This window comes from Protopterus annectens, chromosome 2.part2 (genome assembly GCF_019279795.1).
Source record: "Protopterus annectens isolate FY-2018-M chromosome 2.part2, PAN1.0, whole genome shotgun sequence".
Lineage (NCBI taxonomy): Eukaryota > Metazoa > Chordata > Ceratodontiformes > Protopteridae > Protopterus > Protopterus annectens.
In genome coordinates this window covers 995,298,278-995,315,647 of record NC_056730.1, presented here as the reverse complement: position 1 = coordinate 995,315,647, position 17,370 = coordinate 995,298,278, and positions in this window count along the sequence as shown.

The window sequence follows — 17,370 nt, the reverse complement described above, 5'->3', positions numbered from 1 at the left end:
CTTTTGTCATGCACTTGCAAGGATAATTCCTGTGTTAATGTTTCCTTTGTAGACATCTGGATGTGTTCCTTGCTATGTTGTGTGTATAAGGTATTACATGTAACTCATATGCTTCTTTCATGTATGATGTTCAGTGTCAACAACTAATGGTTTCCTTCCATTAGACATGCTCTGTGTTGCTTTTGTGGGGCAAAACTGAGCAAACATTACTGTTTATTCTGTATACTTCTGCGTGTTTGGCTTGTCATGACTTAAAGGTGTGTGTGAAACACTACTATGTTACCTGTGCTAAGATATATGGCTACGTCCTCTGTCACCCACACCTATTTATTCTCACTCCTGCTTCCCCCTGGCCATCCTGTGATAGCTCTATCTGCTCCACATCAGATATCTGAGGTTCTTGGAGAAGTTTACCATCACTTCTGGCTGACAGGCCACCCTGTTTTAATTTTATCATGTTGTGTGGCATGGCACACATGGTGATCATCTTGCTTACTTTTGCAGTGTCTGTCTACTGCTTACTGTATAGCAATGTTTGTATACTCTTCTGTGTTGGACTGCAGCTGTCAGAGGACTTTCCCTATAGACTGCTGCATAATGTACACTATCAGGATGTGTTGCCATGATATTATTAATGAAGTCATCAGTGAAGCACATCATCTGACAGGTGAGCAATGGCCACCCCTTTCTAATAATGTATCATCCAGCACTGGGTACTGCTGGTGTTTTGGTTAGGATGTGGATGCAGCTGATTACACCAAAGACACTAAGGAAATTGACAGTGGTATAGATCTTTTGCATATCAGTTCTGTGTTCCATTGCTGTTATTGAGAGTTAGAAGCATTTATCTATCTCATGTACATTACTGCTAGGAACTGTGTGTGAATGTGACTGGCAGCTGTCTTAGACACTCTTACTGCATCTCCCATATGCTGCTGAAATGTTCCAGAGGAGACTATACCCAGACTCAGACATATTTTTGTTTCTTCTGGTACTGGCTTACCCCGCAGACGACTAGCATATATGAGGGGTGCACATGTCCTACACACATTCGGCACCATCTCTGAATAAAATTTGTATTTATCCATAATTTCTTGTTCAGACAGCTGGTCTAACTGTAGCCTGGTTCCATTTCTTGCTTCATCCCTTCTGAGATGCATTTGCAGATCATACTCTATTATGACTTAGAGTACCACAGCCTGCTTTAGTACACTAAATGCCGGCTGCATGTTTTTTTAAGTTATGTTTGCAGAATCTGCAGGATTGCTTATGAATTTGTAGATTAAAGTAGTGTTAAAAATAAGCAAAAATGGCTTCCACTGAGTGCTTTCAGGAAATAGTCAGCAAAGTATTCTGTCTCATTTAATTTGTGTTGGCGCAGCCATTGTGTTTTGGAATCTGGCAGGTATGCATGGAGTTTGCAGTTAACCTACACTGAATAAATAATCCTCTCTCTTGTTATAGTGTCTTTTATGGAATTACTATAGCCTCTGATGCAGTGAAATCATTCTTTGGTGTCCTGCTCTATCCATAAGTTTCTTTTGGAATCTGGTCCAGAATTCTTTAAAGAAGAACAGACAATTTTAGCAACAGTTATTTCCAAGTGTGTATCTACAGAGACTGTGCTAAATGTTAAAAAATCACAGATTAAAAATATAACACACGTACACAATTCTTACTAGCTTCTAGGTACTCCATTTTAGCATATCCATGAAGTATAACATCAGATGGCTTCCAGAATTCAGTAATTGTTGCTACATTTATTTGTTTATTTATTGAGAAATGTTTGTCTGGGAAATGAAATTCCCATTTTCAGTGGTGGCCTGGGGAGAAAAGCTCCAAAACAAGAAAAAATATACAGTTTCATAGGTGAATACTAGGCTGACTGCCCTTAGGGGTCACTTCAAGTCTGGCCAATAACCAGAGGTCAGAATCAAATCCTGTACCTTGTGTCTATGAGGTGAAGACAATTATATCAAGCCCACTTCCGTAATAATCCTATTTCTTAACCCAGTAGACCCACAGTCCCTTTTCTTCAAGTGACCTAAGAACAATGTTTGATTAACTGACTTGCTTAAGGTCACAAAGAAGGCAAACAAGGATAGGAGTCAAACCCAGTACTACAGGAATTACAGCTTGTGAAATTAACTTCTGTGCTAACTGCCAAATTCACATGATATCTGATGTTGAAGCTTTACTTCCATGAAACTTAAACCACTGAGCCATAGAAGTTCACCACTGTCAGCTTAGAACCACATACTTAACTGCTTACAAAATCTAGAGATCACAGTATTAGCAGTAATCGCCACAGGAGAAGTCTAACTCATGTGGGGATATAGTGCAGTTTTGATATGATGACATCATCACTGTATTGCAGAGAACATGCTTGTGGTAGAACTGGGATAACAGGAAGGTGGAAAACTTGTTCAGGTTAAATGTTTCCCCTGAATGGAAGGTGATACAGCATGTGTTCAGGAAGCTATATGTGCCTGCTATTGCAGCCACACACACAAGTTCTCCACTGTGCAATTTGAAACTCATACCTATCTAGCTAGGACAATCCAAAAGAAAAATGGTCAACAAACATTATTTACAAAGTATTTGAAAACAGTCAGTCAGCAAACATTTACTTATAAAGCATATCAGATTAAGAAATACACGTTTTAAAGAAATTGCGAAAATCTTGCAATTGTCCAGATTTTTGTAGAATATCCAGATTTTGCCTCATATTTTTGGTCTGTACCTCATAAAACTTATGGTTTCTTAACAAACACTGAGGATCAAAGTCACTAAATATTGAATACATTTCAGTTTCAGATGTCATATCTTTCAAAAATGCATTCTAACACAAAACCTGTTATTCTAGCACTATCTAATTTATAAGAGGAATATTTAAAATCTGTCCCTGTTTTGGGGCCTTTGTCCCACCATTATTTTAGGCTTTGTCCAGATTTTTTCCACTAAGAGGTTGAAAGGTATTGTTAGTAAAATCAAAAATACTGTATTAATACATTTGCAGAGTATCAGTAGCGGACAGAGTTAGGACTGCAGACTTCAAACTGTTGGTGTGGTACAGCTGCATGCTTTATTATTTTTTCAAATTATTTTTAGAGCAGATTTGAATCACTGTAAATTATTTAACAGCTTAACCTGATTTGGAAGTTTGTTCCATGTCTTAGAGATAGTGACAGAGAATAGTGAGTCACTTGAATAAGTATTAGATTTATTAGCAAAAGTTAGTTTAAATTCTAAGGATCTTAGGGTTTGATTTGGAGCATGCCATTGGATGTGATTTGACAGGGAGTGTGTTTTAAGTGGATCTTGAAGTATTTTGTGTGTTATTAAAAGCTGGGAGAGGGTGATGTGCTTAGGAAGTTCAAGCCAGTTCAGGGAATTGAGTGCCATGCAGTGATGGGAGCATTTTTGGAAGCTGCAGGCACATTTGTCAGTTTTGTAGCAGGTACTTTGTAGTTTGTTTTTGATGGAAGAGTTTAGATTTGTGAATTTCTTGAGGCATATAGGATGGTGGGAAGGAGAAGGGAGGTGGCAGCTTTTTTTTTTTTTTTTTTTTTACTATGATCACTTAGCAGGTACTTTGCTCTGTAAAGAGAGACAAGTTTACGGAATATCATTTTGAATCCACTGTCAATGTGCAGATCAAATTTTAATTTGTTATCAATGGTAACTCCTAGTAATTTTTTGTTGTTTTCAATTTTTGTGTTGTTTAAGGCAATAATATTAGATCAGAGTTGTTTTGATTTATGTTTTTAGGAAGGAATAGGATTAGTTTGTTTTTTGTTTGGGTTTAAGAGCAATTGAAATTTAACCATTTTCTATATCAGTGAAAGCTTCATTTGTAATGGTTTCTAAATAGGGAAGATTTTGGAGCTGAGCAAACTAAAGCTGAGTCTGCATATTGTATTATGGTTGGAAGTTTTGATTCAATGTGCATGTCATTAATGAAGATATTTAAAAGTATTGGCCCAAGTATGGAGCCTTGAAGGACTCCTTTATTGATTGGAAGAATGCAGAATGGGAGCCATTCCATTTTACAGACTGGGTATGATTGTTTAGATGGCTGGTGAAGGCTTTTGACAAGTCCATAAAAAGGGTGGAAATAAAATTACCTGAGTTTTTACTTTAACTAACAGTATCTAGAAAATGTAGCAGGGCAGTTTTGGTGCTGTGGTGGAATCAAAAGCCATGTTGGGATGGAAAAATGAATTGATTATCAAGTAGAGAGGCTAGGAATTGATTATATATGCATTTGTCAAGTACTTTAGAGAGGTGAAGAATGATTACTGTAGGGTGATAGTTTGACAGTTTAGTGATGTGCTACCTTTGTGTAATGGGATTAAGAAGGAAGCTTGCAATAGGGATGGTATGTCATTTTCTGTAATGGATTTATTATTATGATGGATACAGAATAGCAAATGGTGGTGGGTGATTATAGGTTGCCATTGTGTGAGTTAAGTAGAGTAATTGATATGAAGGGTTTAATGATTTTTTTTTCTACAATGCCCCTGATGGTTTCAGATAAGAGAGGATTTGGGGATGGGTTTTCTGCCTGACTTTAGGGGGTTTAAATTTTACTAAAATCCTTTGGGGGATTTTAGTATATGTGATCTGGTTTGCTGAGAATAAGTTATTTTTATCATAGTGAACTTGTGCCTGTGTGAATTTCATGAAGCACCAATATCTATCAAGGTAGGATTGGGTCCAAGTTTTGTACCATTGTTTCCAGGCTTTGTCTCTGTCCCTCATGAGTTCGTTAGTTGATGGGTTAGCCATGAGCCAGAACTTATTTTCACTTGTTTATTTTTCAGTGGGGCTAGTTGGTTTAGTATGGTGAAGAAAAAGTTATTAAAGTGATAGACAACTTAATCTAGAGGCAGATATTTGAGGAGTACCCAGTCACATTGTTTAAATGTGTCATTAAATATGTTTTATCAAAATTGGCTAAGATTCTCACAGAGCTGAAGTATAAGGGTTTTTGGGGCTTGTGGTATTCTCTGTTGATGTAGGTGGAGCAATTATTGCTCAAATAATCTAGGTGGATGTTGGTTAACTTAATTTTTCAGGGGTGGTTGAGAGTATGTTTTCTATTATTGACTTTTTTTGGATACTTTGTCATATTGGGTTGGCTGGTGGATCAGTTGAGTGAAATGATAAAGGTTAATATTATGGTGGCAGAGTTAGGTTTGTTAAAGTCCTGTCTACATTAAAGTCATGAACAGTATGGTTCCTTCCTAAAAGTAACTAAGCATGTTCTTGGTAATCTTGGTATTTTGGAGGGAGGAGGGGGTGAATATGGCTACAATAAGTTTGGATTTCTGATTGTTTAGGTGGAGTTTAGCTATTAGTATTTATTCATTGCTGTTTTGTGGAATAGCTGAGAGCTGGGTATGGACTTAAGTGGCTTGAAAGATGATGTCCACTCCCCCAGCCTGTTTACATATTCAGTCTTTCCTAATGATGGTATAACTGGGAGGACTTATTTCTTCATCATTAGTTTCAGGTGTTAACTAGGTTTCAGCAATCATTGGGATGTGTGGTTGATGGAATTCAATCCATGAATAATGGGTTGCACATATTGAGATGGGATGATTAATAAGAGAACCATACAGAAAAAGATTATTGTTTTCAAATTTGTAATGAACTGGCTATTTAGTAGGTTTTAATTGGTTGGCTATATTGGCTGGTATGGGTAGTGAAGCAACAGGTGATATGTTTTGGCCAGCAGAATTTATGATGTGGGGGTGGGGGTACATGAAGTGATATTCTTTGGTCAATAAATTTAATTATATGTGGATGTTGCTGGGGAATATATGGAAGTAGCTTGTAGCATAGACAGGGCAAGTCCTGAGAGAAAACAGTCAGATTCTGAGTTATGATAATGAACAAAAAAATGTAAATTTTTCAGCAGTGTAACCAAAATCTAATTTTAAATATTTATTATTCTATGGGTTGTTTTTATAAAACATGTTACAGGGTTGCTGCTTGCTATGTTTCTATGGAGCTGATTAGTTTTATGGAGAAAAATATTGAAATGCACTATATGTCTCTAGGGTAACAAGGGAAAATACTTGTAGGAGTTGGCTGCTCAATTGAAGACCAGGTAACCTATTACAAGATACAGTAAAAGCAGTGAATTTCATCTTATTGTTTGCCAGTATGGTAAGGTTAGTAGGATGTCAGAGAAACTGGCTCTACTGGCAAACCAATTTACTTATGGAAAATGTATGTAGATTCATGAAACTTATTACCAAGACTGCCAGCATTGCAATAAAATACTGTTATAATATGATCAGTTCTAAAACATTGAATTGTCGTTGTTCCCGAGGATAAATGTTGTCTACAAAGTATATAACATATGAAATGACTCAGATGATGACGACGTCAGCACCATAGTAACTTTGGTGCAAATAGTCTAAAGCCAACATACAGTTGCTGTAAAGTATTCTCATAATTGAATTAGTTTTCTAAATATACACTACATAATTGTCCTAATTAATTATTAAGAAAGGATGCCTTTGTGATATGTAATCATTCCATCTGTGGGAAGGAATGATTTCCCAATTACAACCTCTTTTTATTGGTTTGCAGGTAAGTACTGGCTACCTACCCTTGAAGGCCATTTTAAGCCTAGCCAGTTTCCATTTTACTTCTTGAAATAACCAAATCTCATTTGGCTATAGATCGGCCTTACCCATCCCATGGCTGATACTTATATCCTACTCCTAATGATAATGCAGGAACATTCATACCCTAGATAATTTTAGGGGACCCATGCATGGATAAAGTATTTAGAAGCTGCCTTTGTCCTTTAGTAGTATAGGGGAAAGTTTTGTGATAAATTTTCTGTCTCCCATCCATGGGTCTAATTTGTGATTGAAAATGGACATGGATGAACTTTATTTTATGTTGACGGGATGTCTGTTCTTTTTACCTCATTCTAACACTTGTAGATTGTATAAAACACAGCATTTTTCATGCAGGTCAAAGGAACAGATCTGAAGTCATTTGCAATACAGTGTATAATAAAATATATGTTGTTAACTTTACCCTTTACCAGTTTGTTTGGTAAATTAGGAATGTGTGTAAACTTCAAACCTGGTGGCATTAATAGTGGTAGAATTGTTGAAATTATTTAACTTGTGTCTTTCTGGTTTGAGTTTAGAGTCAAACAATACTACAGTTTTGCAGGTATTTTCTGTCTTGAGTGGATCTGAAGTTTCCAATGTACATAATTATGTTCTACTTTCTGACAAATTATTGTCACAGGGGATCAATGCAGCATAATTAGATGTTAAGTTATTGAACTAAAGGTTAGTATTGTTTGCTGGAGTAAGATGATCATGAACCTATTAAATCTAAGAGTATAGCTGCTCTAAGAGATAGAGATATCCTCCTGAGTATCCGTTACATCGAAATCAGCAGCACTAGTACATCTCCCTAAAACTCATCTTATAGCGTTTTGCTTTTTAAACTGGAATCATCATTTGGTGATCCCATGGCATCACTATGTTGTCACTTTGCTACAACATTAGGGAAAATAATGACATTACTCCTATGACATAGAAGGCTAAAGCCCTGCCAAGGTGACCTGGGTTTTATTAGCAGCTCATATGTTGGACAGAGTGAAAGGAGGGGTATGTTTTACCATCCTTGGAGAGTGGATGGTTATGCTGGTATCTCCTATCAAATCTCACATTAAGAGGGGTAGCCTAAGGGAGGGGAGTGTGGCAGCAAGGCAGAGCTGTCTCAGAGGTGGACAAATGCCTTGTATGTCCCCATTGCATGCACTCCCTTTAGTTGTACCATATGGAACCATATAGATAAAGTCCACAGGGAAGTATTGTTAACAAGCACTGTATTACTTATCTTAATCCGTTTTCTCTCATATGTGTTTTGTGTTTGTAAGCAAATTACACTCACTTTGAATTGTGTCAACACTGGAGCTGCTAAATAATGAATCACTTATATCTCCTTTCTGTGATTTTATAAACATATAGATTGTATGTAAAGACATATTTAGGCCACTTTGGGTAAACAACAAAGTATCTAATAGTTTACTTTCTAGAATGTTACTTAACTGTGATAGTTTAGTACAGTTTAGACAAAATTAATGTTTGAGGCCAGATTGACATTTCATGTAGACTTTACAATTTGAACATCTTAAAGGGAATTTATGCTTTACTAGAACATTAAAGAAAACAAGTTAAATGTCTCCATGATTAACAATAATTGTCAAAGACATTTGTCAGATAGCGGAGTTTTGACTTGACTTCAAAGTACTGTAGCCCTTACTTTGGGCAACAATGCTTCTACTATTTTGTTAAGTAATGACTTTAGTAATGGCCGACAGACAACAAACGTCTTGAATCAGTGATAGTGACTTTAGTAGCTGTCTAATAAAGTAAGTTAATACTGTAAAAATAATATACCTAAAAGTTTCAATCCTAGCTAATAAATTCTGTAAACTGTTAATGTTGAGTAAGGACTGCTAAATCTGAACTTACGCTGGTTAGTACTACAGAACCTAAAACAATTCAACAGTGCTCAGCAAGGTTTGTTTAATAATAATTATAACTGCCAAGTAGCATCAGCTCACTTACTCTAGGCAGCACACCTTGATCATATCAAAACCCAACTTCTTGGTGGTCTATATTATAAACACGACAGCTCAACATAGCGAATATATCTACATCGACACATAAAGGTCGATGTGCAAAAAGAGCGAAATATGTAATTGGCAAAAATGAAAACGTCGACTGTATTTGCTTGACCATCTGGGTGATCATGGGGATGAGGATATATATCCTTTTCCCCACTGTAGTGCGATCTTAGAGTTAGCATATTTAAGTAAGGGGTGGGGGGCACAGCCCCCCCCCCACAAGGGGGTACAGGGGGGCTTGCCCCCTTGCAAAAGTGTGTTAATTTAATTTTATTTTGTTTGAGCTTACCTGCATGGTGCTGTTGGTTGACAAAATATGTTCAGCGTTTTCATTTTCACTGATTACGTATTTCGGTCTTTTTGTACATCGACCTTTATGTGTGTCAATGTACATGTATTCGCTGTTTACAGCTTTCATGTTTATAATATAGACCCACTTCTTGTCCTGTGGTCAATTACATCTTGCTGAATCAACAACACACTAGTACATTCTTTAAACTATTAAGTCAAGTAGCTCACTATGCTAATAAATATGGCTGCAATGAGAAAGTACTGTGTTCAGATAAACTTAGTTGTAAAATAAATATAAATTATAATAAAATTAATTATTTACAGGCCTGAGGTAAAACTAGACATGTAAAAACACTAGGAAGCGAGGTACTGACTTTTTGAATTCACTCAATATATTATTAATTAGAAACAAGTAATACAGTGAAGGAATCCTAAACTCCTAAACTCTCAAACTCTCAAAATGATGTAGTCATGAAAATAAATGCAAAGTACTTCTTTGTATCTTCATGTCAAATCAGACACTAATTTCCACTCTATTCATATCTGCTCCTTATAGTGGGATAGATTTAATTAGTAGAGTGCGTTTATCTGATTGTCTGGACAGGGCTTCTGTGAAATGTTTCTATTAGACCACTAGGAAGAGATTGCAAATATAACTCGTGTGTATTAACAATGCCTTAATGAAGGGGGGCACTCAAAGAAAAAAAGGAAAACATGTCATGTTGAAGCCCTGAAATGTACACAAGCAAAGACACAAAATACAAAATGGCCATTACAATTTCTAACTCTGAAATAAGTGCATCGATAATGAGTTTATCACCTTCATTCATCCTTATTCACCCCTAGACAGGTATAACCTAATTACTCTTTATAGGTAACATAAATCTATATAAAATTTCCAAGTATTTACACACAAAAAACTTATGCTAAGTATTTGCTTTCATAAATGTAGTTATTGATTTTTACACTTACTATGAACAACAATTGACTTTAACATTTCATACAATCAGATTAACATAAAAACAATGTAAAATAGATATACTACACTCAGAATTATCAATTTGATAGCATATAGTGTAAGAAAACATTATTGTTTTGCAGGCGGCTGCAGTGGTGCAGTGGTTAGCATTGCCACCTCACATCAAGAGGTTCTCTGGTTCAATTCTCATCTGGGGTGCCTTCTGTGCAGAGTCTGCATGTCCTCCCTGTGGTCTCATGTGTTTCCTCCGGGTGCTCCAGTTTCCTCCCACATCCCAAAGACAAGCTGTAGGTGGATTGGACACTAAATTGGCCCTAGGCATGAGTGTGTATGTGTGTGCCTTCTGTGGAAGGTTGGGTGTCAGGCTGGCAACTTGATACTGCAAAACTCCACTGCCAATCATAAGCAGACAGGTGATCTGCTGTGGCAACTCCTAACCAGGAAAAGCCGAAAGAAGAAGATAGTGTAAGAAAACATTATATAGCAATGATTATTGAATCAACATACTGATTATCTTTAAGAGCTATGTACATAAACACAGTATATTGGAACTTGTGTGGGTGATAAAAGTTAAGATAGCCTATTTTTAAATAGCTGTATCAGTGGGTCCTAAAGAAGAGCATTCATGAAATGTCAGAGAAGCACATTCAAAATGACATATAACAAATGTTTTAACCTGTTTTTAGTATTGGGTATATACTATAACAATAGATCCAAGCCTTATAACAATATATTATGGTGTACTCAGGGTACTGCCTTGAAAAAGTCCAAACAGGAGTCCCATTTAGCATATAAAACAATTTCCACTCTGTTCCTCTCCTTTAATTTTTGCCACTAACTTTTCTGCCTTGTAGATTGCTTTCAGAATCTATCAACACTTGGACATCTGAGACAGTTTGGAGGGTTTATGATGCCCAGTAATGGACTTGTTAGCTGCAATAATCATCAGATATAATACAGCTTGTGGGATTTGTAGTCCTAGGAAGATCTCATGAATTGCTAAGCACTTCTTCTCAAGATCTCTGGTTTGATATAATTTGCCAGCTGTGTCTCAAAATTGTTGTAACTGTGGGTAATCCCAAACAGTTTGCTACCAAGATGCTTCATATTGATTCAAATTATATCCCCAAGAGATAGGTACATAATCAACAAATCACTTGGACAGTTTAAAAAGATATTAGTAAAAACTGATGGAGACACTTCTGTGGAAAATAATCCATCTAGTTGAGGAAGTTGTTTGTTTAAATAATTTCAGTATCTTTATAATCTAAAATTCCCTTTCCTCAAACTTCTCTATATCACATCGAAGGTATTCATGGGCCAGCTCATAGAATGATTTGATTAATACAAATATTCAAGTAGATATACTTACTGCACTGGGTATAGTATGCTTAATCACATTATCAACTAACTGAAGAAAGGACAACTTGGTAAATGGCACACTGTATTGCTGATTAACTGTTGACTTAATCATTGAACAGAGCTGATAATAATAAATATGCTGTCTTACAGGAAGTCTACATTCCATTTTCAGTTTCGATAAAGATTTCAGAACATAATTTGTATATATTCTGGAGTTTCATTTCTTTTTGTGATTCTGGAGTTTAATTTCTTTTTGTGTAATGGAGCATTTATCTTGTGGGTATGTTGCGGTGTTTTTAGTATTTATAATTTGTATATAACTGGAAAGCCTAAATACGATTCTTATACCACCACTCCCTCCAGGGAAACATTTGCCTTGCCAACTGAAAATGTGGATATGAGTTCTAGGAGCAATAGGATAATAACATACATTTTATGTACTTTGTATGCTCATCTTTGTCACCAAAGACTGGATGAAGAAGATAAGATTAAAAAGCGGTTGCCATCAATATTACCCATTTTGAGGAAGAGGCAGGTAAACAAAGGTCTATTTATATCTATAGCATGGTGGGTTGATAAATAGCAGTTAAACTGGATAATCCAGTACTTCCTTATGCATGCTTGCAATATCTTCATTGCATTCACACAGTACCTTTGGGCAAGGCTGGGAACCATATGAATTTTAGGAGAGCTTTATTCCATTTCCTCAGCGCTGCAAATAGAATTTTCATGGACAAGGCTTGAAAGACAAAAAATCTAAAGGTATAATAACATTTTAAGGGAAAATAGTTTCATTTCAAAAAGGAACTAACCAGGCCTTACATGCTTTGTTTATGTTGAGTGATCAACTGCTGAATTAAATGAGCATTTATGAGATGAGTATCCCTTGGGTTTTAAAGCTAGGCTGCCTCCCAGATTCTTAAAAGGAGGCGAGTTCAAAGAAAAGTTATGCTCACTATAGTCCAAGAAAGAATGACTTCCCATGGATACTACTAATATAGATTTAGAAAAGTTAACCTTAGTCTGAAAAATGTTGGTAGTCATGTAAAATGTTTCAACAATTCTTGAGATTTTTTTGAGGTTCTGGTAAGAAATAAAAAACAAATATTGCCTGAAAACAAAGCCACTCCCTCTGTGCAGTCATTAGCTTGACTGTTTTTAGTAGCAAGGTTGAGGGTATTATGGAGAGCTTGTGCTATAGGCTTAATGGCTATTTATCATGAACAATAGTGGAGGTAGGGGACATCCTTGTCAGACCCCATTATGAATCCCTAGTGGCTTAGATATAAATGTTCCAATTCACACTACAGCAGTTGATCCTCAATATAATGCATTTATTGCCCTTGTAATCTAGTTGGGAAAATGGAAAAATGTCAATACCTTGCTTACATAGTGCTCCTTAATGTTATCAAATGCTTGTTTTTGCATTTATAGATAACAGGGCTCTAAGAGATTTTGAATATGACACCTTTCTAATGGCAGCACAGCTCTCAATATATGGCCCCTAGATGATCTACCTTTGGCAAAATCTGTCAGCTCATGAAGAGTTAAGAAAGAAAGAACTGGGACCATCCAGTCTGCCCAGAAACCCATGTTTATCTCACTATCAATATTTAGCAAATATATAGGCCTACAATTAGAGATCAATAGAGGATCCTAGTTTTGCTTAAGTACAGGAAGAAGGAAGGAATGCTTCCATGAGGGTGGAATGGCAACTTGCTGCAAAACTGCCAGACAGGTACTCAACAGCAGGTTCACCATTGATGCTGGGACACCACATTAATATGGGGCCTCTTTAGTCTTAAGCTTTTTAATTACTGTCAGTATTTCATGCTTAATAATAACCCTTACAAAATTCTGCTCTTGATCTGGAGTCAAGGAGGGCAGTAATGGAAAATCATGAGGTAACTTAAAACTTCCCTGAGAGGTATCATTGGAACTGGCAGTGCAACTATGGATGTATTTACATTAGCTATGAAACTGAGCTGATATACTGTCTAATGTTCTATGATCTCTTGGAGCAATATTTATTTGAGAAGATAGTGTTGCATGTTGTCTTAAACTGTTTTAACATTTTCTAGCTAGTCTAGAATAATCATGAAGTGAGATTTCATAGTGCTAATGTCAGAACGTCCCTATAAAGAGTTAACCCAAAGGAAAGCAGCTGGCCCTGATAACATTCTGGGAAGAGTGCTCAGAGACTGTGCGGACCAACTAACAAATGTACTCGCAGACATCTTCAGTAACTCACTGAGTCAAGCCATTGTGCTTAAATATTTCATGTACACAAAGATTATACCTCTGCCAAAGAAGTCATCACCTGCTAGCCTTAATGGCTATTGTCCCATAGCTCTCATCTCCACTGTGAAGAAATGCTTCGAGAGACTGGTCAAAGATGTAATTACATGCACACTACTTTCAGACTTCGATCCACTCGAGTTTGCATACAGACCCAATTGATGCACAGGAGGTGCTATTTATTTGTCACTCCATTTATCGCTGGACCACCTGAAGAGCAAGAATAGCTATGTGAGGCTACTTTTCATCGACTTCAGTTCAGCTTAAAATACAGTCATCCCTCAAAATCTGATCAGAAATCTTGTTCAGCTGGACATCAGCACTCCACTGTGCAACTGGTCTGGACTTTCCTATAGATAGACCACAGAAAGTGTGCGTAGGCAAGAATATATCAGAGATCATCACCCAGAATACTGGAGTCCCACAGGGATGTGTCCTAAGCCCCCCTACTTTTCACCATACTAACCCAAGACCTTATGCCAAGCACAGCTCAAACCATATCATCAAATATGCAGATGATATGACAGTTGTGGGGCTCACCAGGAGTGATGATGAGACAGCCTAAAGAAAGGACGTGAATCAGTTCATAACTTGGTGTTATAACAATAATCCTGCACTAAATGCCAACAAGAACAAAGAAATAATTGTGGACTAGAGGAAGACCAACAGAAAGCACTCTCCACTCGTAGTCAATGAAGTAACAGTTGAGAAATAAAAAGCACAACATTTCTGGGGGTGCATATTGCAGAAGACTTGACGTGGTCAGCCAACAGAAACTGCATCATTAAGAAGGCGCACCAACGGCTTCACTTCTTGTGAAGGTTGAAGAGATACCATCAACAGCTCTTACAACCTTCAACAGGGGCACCATTGAAAGTATACTGACAAACAGCTTTACAGTATGGTATGGAAGCTGCTTTGCTTATGAGCACCAGTCCCCACAGAGGGTAGTGAAAGAGGCTGAGTGGATTATCAGGAACTCCCTCCCATCCATACAAGACCTGCACATGTCCAGATGTCTCAGCATGACAAGGATAATAACCAGGGATAGCACTCATCCTGCTTATAAGCTGTTCCCACATTTAACATCAGGAAGGTGCTTTTGATGCATACAGTGCAAAACCACAAGATACAGAAACAGCTTCTTTCCACAAGTCATCAGGTTACTGAACTCTGGGAACAGTACCCTTCACACTGGACATTAAGGAAGTAATCCAACAATACTGAAAAGTCTCTATAATGCAATATGTTACAAGGTCTTACATGCACCAAGACATTAAAGTCAGCAGTAATCAAATTGAACTGTCTTACTGTGCAATATAAATGCAAGCCTTCAATCAATCAAGTGCAATTTTTTTTCCAGTGAAAATAAGCTAATAACTTAATAATGAGTGACAATCTGTTAATCAGTGCAATAAATCAAGTATTTATTATTGTTATGTTTGTCATCTGTGTCTATAAAATTTTGTGTATTATCATCATGTTAAATGTAGTCTGTGTATTATTTACATATTGAGTCTGAAGAAACGTAATTTTGTTCGGTCCGTACTTGTGTGATTCAAAGTGTCAATAAAGTTTAGTTTGACTTTGACTTTGTAGTCAAAGCCTCTTCAGAGTAATAGCAGTTTTCTTAGGAATGATTTCCTGGATTTTGCTCTTTAATGAAGACAGTACCTTGTAAGGAATTTGAGTGTCTCTGGGATGTGATTATTGAAAAGCCTGTTAGTATTGCCCCTGTAAAAGTTTCAATTTTTGAGTCAACTTCTTCCAGAACTAATTTGTCCAGTATCTTTATTTGGCATGAGCACAGGCCTTATACATGTCCCAGAGCAAATAGGGAGAATGTTCTCCTGCTATGTAGGCATCTACAGATTCCTGTGAGGTTTCAATCAGTTGTTTACTGAAATCGGGGTGTCTAGTATGATATGAATAAAGTCTTGGTATTTTGGGTAGTAATGGGCTCCATGGTAGGAAATAGAATATCACTGCTCTGTTGTCAGAGAATGTCATAGGGCCAGATTAAGGGTCAAGTCAATATCTAACAAAGCAGAATCTATGTAAACTCTATCAATCCTGGTTGATGTACCAAAATGCGAAGAAAGATAATGAGGTACATATAGCAATCCATCTGTGTGTACAGCGAAATCTACCAAAGACATTGAGCAATGTTTTCAAAAGCTTAGCAGGAGAGGTTAAGGAAAAAGATTCTAGATGCTGTGATGTCATTTGGTTCAAAAACATAGTTAAAATCCCTAGCAATGATTAAGGAACCCTTTTTATTATCTTGAACATATTGTAAAATTTGTTCCATCTCTCTGGTGCCCATAAAGTGATGAAGAATATAGAAAAAAACAGGGTTATTCCTCCTGAATCTTTCACTAGTATCACTACAGCTATTTAACCCCCTAAGCGGAAGAAATTATCCATCACCTGAATTTGTGAAGAACTATTTTTAATTAATATGACAGCTCTTTTGCATTTTGCTGTAGGCTGCACTTAGGAGGTAACTGAATTATGGTCCAATTAAGTTATTTTTAGATGTTCTTCTGACATGTGTGTCTCCTGCAATCCTAAAACTTCTGGAGAGTGATGTCCGGCCCATGTACTTAGATGGGCCAATTTAATGGGAGAATTAATGCTATTAATGTTGCCACTAAGTAATTTTGGAACACATTCATAAAATCAACAGCTTCAAACAGTGAAGCTCAGAACATCGACTACACACGATTCTGAGTTCTGGAGAAAATGGATTTATAATTATTAGATAAGTACAGCACATAATGACAAATATCTCAAGATTAATCAATAATAGTTGATAAGATGCATAATCAAAACAAGCATGATATTTGTTGATGCATTAGTAAAAATAAAAGTATGTTCAAACCCATCTGGAAATTGAACAACCAGCAAATCTGTATATTCTCCATCCAGAAGTAATGACGGCCTATCCTTCAAGTGACAAATATTTGGAAAAACTGATTAGTTCAGGCAGGGACTGACTTAGTCATCTTGGGATATGGTGAAAGACTGTTTATCATCTTGGGATCTGGTGAAACACTAGTTGTCCCATATATTATCTTTCCTGTTTTGAATCCAAGGAAGACCACTCCATATAACCAGGAAGCACTATGGCAGTGTTCCCTCTCAAAAATGATAGTTTCTTCTAGCTACTGAAACATATGATGGCCATCTGGGAGTGTAACCCTAAGTCTGGCAGGATACAATATGGATGCTTTGATCCTTTTTTTTTTACAGTAGATGAACTAATGGAAATCAAATCTTTCTCCTGTTCAACATGTTCTTGGAAAAATAATTATCAAGTCATACTTTATGAACCAAATAAGTAATATCTCTCTCTCTTGGTCCGTGCTGAATGTAACACCTTTCCCTTTTGGGGAAGGAAAAAAGACAGACAATGACAGGTCTGGAAAGTGCATTCATCTGAAGCATAGGGGCTAGCAATCTATGTGCAAAATCCAACATCAGTTTTGAGGAAGTGGCTATGATAGGCTAGCAGGTAACAGGTTTAAAAGAAGTGAAGCATATTTCTTTTCTAAGCTTTTTCTTCTAAGCCTAGTATTCTAATGTTATTTCACCAAGATCAGTTTTCCTGATCATCTAGGTGCTCACACAACTATAGACCAATAACTTGTCTTCTGACCACATATAAACTATACATTGGAATTGATGCTGACAGAGTTTATAGTCATTTAGAGGAAAACTCAATTATGGCAATACAATAAAAGGGTAATAAAAGAAAGTC